Source organism: Podarcis vaucheri (genome assembly GCF_965113315.1).
Source record: "Podarcis vaucheri genome assembly, chromosome: 7".
Taxonomy (NCBI): domain Eukaryota; kingdom Metazoa; phylum Chordata; class Lepidosauria; order Squamata; family Lacertidae; genus Podarcis; species Podarcis vaucheri.
The window spans coordinates 55,210,333-55,216,022 of record NC_138765.1 but is presented as its reverse complement, the minus strand read 5'-3'; the positions used below and the strand labels follow the sequence as shown (position 1 = coordinate 55,216,022).

General features: G+C 42.1%; 1 long non-coding RNA gene across 1 annotated transcript; it reads right to left on the bottom strand.

The window, feature by feature from the left end:
* Window positions 1-1,010: 1,010 nt before the first annotated feature.
* LOC309537898 lies at window positions 1,011-4,637 on the bottom strand. Its single transcript, XR_014222051.1, has 3 exons — window positions 4,551-4,637; window positions 2,072-2,148; window positions 1,011-1,178 (listed from the first exon to the last, which is right to left on the bottom strand). It is a non-coding gene; the product is annotated as an uncharacterized lncRNA (long non-coding RNA).
* Window positions 4,638-5,690: the final 1,053 nt, after the last annotated feature.

Here is a 5,690-nt window from a genome sequence, read left to right as displayed (position 1 = left end):
GGCCACATCCCTCACCAGTCCTGCCTTGCACCATCCATGGTTGCATTTGCCTGGCTGGAGTGAGTCCTTGAATACTGATAATGCTTCTTGATTGCCTGGATGGAGGACAGAAGTGGAGGGAGGGGCGAGGGTGGAAAGTAGCCTACTGTACAAAGGTAAAATTCACATTAGTTGCTCCGCCCACTTTTGCCTCTTGCTCCAGTCACCACTGGCATGTAACCATGAGGATACTACAAAAAACCTCACTTGTGTTCATGGGAGTACAATCCCAGAATAAGCTCCTGCCTTGACATACTCTAAGGCAGGCATGGCCAAACTTGGCCCTCTAGCTCTTTTGGGACTACAACTCCCATCATCCCTGACCACTGATCCTGCTAGCTAGGGTTAATGGGAGTTGTAGTCCCAAAACAGCTGGAGGGCCAAGTTTGGCCATGCCTGCAAGGACTCATCCACACATTTGCTTGTCCCATGCCTAGAAAGCGTGAGTCCCAGTGCTTTTTAGGCATGGGTCTGAGTGGTTTTGTCTTTGCCTTTGCCTTGCCACTTTCCCTTGGAAACCCTGCTCTTTAGCAATAAATCGGGGGGGGGGGCTATTCGCTGAAAACCTGATTTCCATTTGCTGCGATTCAGCGCTAAACAATTGGTTTTCGGGGGGGGGGAGTGGCAGGACAAATGGAAGTGTGGATGAGCCTTAAGATTTGTGCTCTGCATCATCACACATGCATTTGCAAAACTCCTACCCTAATTAAAAGCAATAATTGCTGCATTATATGCAGCTGCTATTTACCTTTCTAGTTTCCATCATTTTAGCCATCTTACTCACAGGTGAAACAAATTTGACTGCATAAAGCAGATGATTGAAACAATTACATGACATTTATAATTCTCAGAGGGCTATCAATCTTAGTGTGTTGCAGCAAAAACAACAGAGTCTTATGGCACCCTAAAGACTAACAAATTTATTATAGCATGAGCTTTCATACAGAAGTTATTAACTGTTAAAGTGCACGCAAGGGATGTTGTTGTTTTTTAATAAAAAAGGAAGGTTAAACAGAGATGTCTGTTTTTCATAATTGCACTGTGCTCCCAAGACAGCAGTTCAGCCATCTTGAAAATCAATGTTTTCATGACCTTTGAACTCTCTCTTCCTGTTGAGCGTCTCCGCCACAGGTTGCTCCCTAGGATGAAAACAAAGCAAATATATAACAGTAAAGGGCTGGGGTTAATGTCTTTAACAAGATAATGTTACTTAAGGGAACTGTAAACCAAATCATTCCAAAATTCCAGTTGGTCCTTGAAAATCTAAGGGATATTATGAAACCATATGTGCACTGGCCCAGCCTGAGTTCCTGACAAGCAATTTGATGGGGGGTTTTCCCTAGAAGGCTGCTCTTTTGGAACTGCACAATCAGGTTGACAGCTTCATGGGGAAATTGTTGAAGGTCACCACAGAAATCTGTTTGATGTGACTTCTGTTCTGAGCGAGGGCAGAGGGCACCTCATCATAATTCAGCAAGGTGGCTTTTAAAAGCAATACGGCTTGTCTGAATAGAAAGTTCTAAAGTTTATGCCTCTCAAACAGAAAGTTTCCTGCCCCACAAGCCTGCTGGAGGGTCCCTGCTAAGATAACTCTTCTGAGAAGGTTAAGACGTGGAAAGCAACATAGAACAAGTATGATTGGGAACTTCCCAGAAATGGTGGGGAGGAATATGTCTGATCTGGGTGTGTTTTTTACCGTGGATAGACCTAATTCAACATTTCAGAATTTGCTTGTGGGTCAGAATGCAAGTCTTAGTCAGATTATGCACCAGCACTTCTGCACAATTTTGTGATGAAGCTTTGGTCCCCAAAAGTGCACACAAAAATATGTAGCTGATGTGCAAAAGAAAATGGAAATGAAATGTGTATTTCAGAGGGAAATGCACTGTAAAATATTGAAAATGTGTATTTTATGGGAAGAGTGCAAGCAAAATGCATACAACTTGCATGTGAATTTTTCATGTGGGAAAAGCAACAATGGATTAGAACAGATCTATGTGAGCAACAGCAAAACTGACATGGAACCACATACCTGAGCAGATTTTGAGATTTAAAAGGAGGATCCTGGGAGATAAGGGTGGTACCCTTTGGAAAATAAAGAGGTGGATCCTGAAAATAGTTAGAAGGAGAAGGGGACCCACTTTAGGAAACATTGTATGCTAGAGCAGTGCTTCAATTCAGACAGAGACCTTATACGTGAGTCAGAGACTCCATCCCTTTCTGGTTCTCTGCCAGGTGCTGATCTGAGCAGGTGCTTACATGAACTTTCTCCTTCTCCTTTCAAGTAAATTTATATGTGGCTAGTCAGACATTTTGCCTGTAGCTTCAGCACATCATTTCCTCTGCTCCTTTGGCTGTGATGATGTCAAGAGAGGTTAGGGGCCGGAGACTGGCTGAGAACCTGAGCAATCATTTTGGAGCACCCCATTCCTGTGGCTGGAATGTCTGGGTCTGCAGCTTTGTTTTCAGTACAGATGTTTACTGAGCATCCAGATACTCTATTTTTCCTCCAAGGGAACCCCAGGTTCCAGGTCTGGGTAGGGTTGAACCCAGGGCCTGATGGAGGAATATGCTAGCATTTCTTCATCAAAATTCTCATGAAAATTCATCAGTATTTTTGTATGCAATTTTCCCTAATATACACATTTCCCCTCATATAATTTGTTTATCCTCTTTTCACTGATATATGCATGTTTATGCACATTTTACCCTAGTACATGCATTGTTGTACACATTGCTTGGCTAGAGAACAGTTTTGCAAAATTTGGAGAAGTGCAAATTTCAAAGGAAGGCTGTATTTGGGGGTCACATAAGTTGAGAAAGTTCAGATTTGGTAGGTTCACCTTCAAATGCAGTATGAATAAAATTTCTCCTCTACCCAAATTCAACACTGCCGTTGTCATTTTGTTGGTCTTCCATTTTCACTGCTGTTTGGTTATTGTTTCTATGGTGATTATTTAATGCATTAAGGTTCCCACTGGAACTGGGTGGGGAAATTTATTGGAATAGAAATATTCAGATAAATAAGTGAACAAAAGTTTGGAACGGCAGTTTATCCACTGATTATCATAGTAACACCCCTGAAATTTATTCATTTATTTGTGCACTATTTATTTTTGATCATTTGTTGACCACCCAATCAACAAAGCCCTTCAGATGTTTCGCGCAGAGTTAAAAAAACATTAAACTGTTAGCTCAGTAAAAAATAAAAAATGAATCCAATTGAACCCAAATTATTCTCTCTTAATTTTTCTAAAATAGCTCACTGTCCATATTATGGTTGTCTAATTTCTATTTTAAAACTGTTTAATTAAATTAAAATTTCATTTTCTCCAGCTAAGATTGCTTTTGCTGTGTTTAAAGTATATGCCTTCAATGTATTAATCAAGTTTTTTTAATGTTGTCAGTCACTTTGAAGACATGCACCAAATAAAATGAATGTGGCTCCTCTGATCCATTGAAAATCTGTGGTATAAGGAGTAAATCTTGGGAGTTAGCTCCATCTGGGTGTTTTAACTGTGTCCCTGTCATAGTCAATATTGTTTCGCAACATCTCATTCTTTTGAATGTTAGGTAATTGGGGCCAGTTTAAGTTTTCTAGTTAAATAAAATGTCTTTCCTTTTAATTTATGGGAGGCCGGGGTCTACCTCATGTCCAGGCCAACTCAGAGTCCTGTCACAGTGGTTATAAATATATCTGACATTACAGATGGAATTAATTGTCTCTCTGATACTGTTATAAGCGAGAGCTGGAAAGGGGGAATTTGCCCTTTAACACAAGCAAGTTCAATGTGGGTATTAATTTAAGTGAACAGATAATTGATTTTGAATTTACACCTCTGTCAAAGTTTGTTTGCTTCATCGCCTAATTATTTGGGACAGAGAAAAATGTTGGCACTTGTTTTAGTCCATGGGCATTTTGAAAAGCCTTAGACCATATGAGGTGGGAAATCTTTTTTCCTTGTTGATACCCTTCTGGGGGCTGCATATCAGAGGTGGGTGGGGGAGCTAGAGGAAGAAGTGGGTGTAGCAAGGTGGGTGGGCTTTTTCTGCATACAAACATATACATGTTAGGAGAAATTCACACACAAAAATGCTGATAGGGACTGATAGGGAAATGGTTGTGGAAATGTGGAGAACTGAAGACTCTAAAAATGAGAAACTGAAAGTAACCAAAACTGACAGATTTGCGCATTCCTACAGTGAAGCCAGAAAATCCTGTTTGCACTCATAGCTCAGAGGAAACACTGACTGCAGGAGCCAGAGCATGTTTTTCCCTTTTTGAAAGTCAGGCTAAATTTGCATCTATACATATAAAGTAGCCTTTGGAAATTTATGCTGGGGATCTTTTAGGTACTTAGCAACACCCCTGGCAGGACCCCTTAGGAGATCCAGGCATATGAGGCAGAGTTTGTTTGAGATGAGGTAGCCCTTTACCAATCTATAGCGCTGTCCCAATTCTTTTTGTTACCTGACGGGGAAGGACAAGAAGGCATTCCCATTTCACATACAAAAGCTGAGGAGATTAGCGGTTGAAACCTATTTTGACACTGGTAGGGTCACTTGGTCAGCAGCAGATTTCATGGTCCAGCCCTGAGACCAAGGGGCTGGTCCTGGTGCTGTCACGGGGTCCCCTGATGATGATGCCACAGGGGACAGGCACCAATGATGTCATTAAGCATGAAACATTAAGCATTAACCACAGTCACTGGGAGCTTGTCATTCAAAGAACACAAGGTCTGCCTGGAAATTAAGACAGAAACCTTAGCAAAAGGGGGCGTCCAGCTAAAGTGAGGGGATCATTCCTTCCTACCTGCTTAGGAAGCCTAGGCAGGGAATGCACTTTTGCCCACCTGCAGATTCAAGCCCCCTCCCTGCCACCAACTGGGGTGGGGAGAGGCAGGAAAATCTGGAGACTTCAGGTCAGCCCTGGGATTCTAGCAACCCTAGACACTGAGGATTCGGACACTGTCCTCCTGAGAGTAGCAGGCAAGCTGAGATGGCACAGGGCACACCATTCCTTCCCTCCCACCATCTGCTGCTTGAGGCAGCCACCTCACTCTGGCTAATGATAGGGCTGGCCTTGCCTATCCAGGTCACAAACTATGCCTACCCATTTACAAGCAAGCATTTGTTTCTAATCGGTTGCACACATATAATATCCTCAAGGCCTCCAGGTCTGGCCCAAGACATTATGGCTCTGATGGAGGAATCTCTCAATAGGGCTCTGCTGCCCCCCCCCCAGTAGCTTTCTGTTTTGGCTCTGCTATTGTGGCCTTGGTTTTGCTTACGTGGAAAAAAAGATTTATGATTTGGTTGATTTCATTTCTGTTGTTTTTGGTCATCAGCCACCTTGAATTTCTTCTGGGGGAGGGATGGAATGGGAAGGGTGTGATGCTTGGATTTAAAAAATCAATAAAATAAATAGGGTGGTATCCAACATTTGTCATTGAATCCATTGAAATTAATGGGCATGACTAATTTAGGTTCATTAATTTCAGTAGGTCTATTATGAGTGGAACTTAGTTGGATACAGTCCAAGTTAACATAGTGCACAACCCAGTTCTCAGACGTGCAATTTAAGATGAGAGATTTGATAAGGAAATAATAGCATAATAAGAGCCTGCTGGTTGAGGCCAATAGCCCAATAG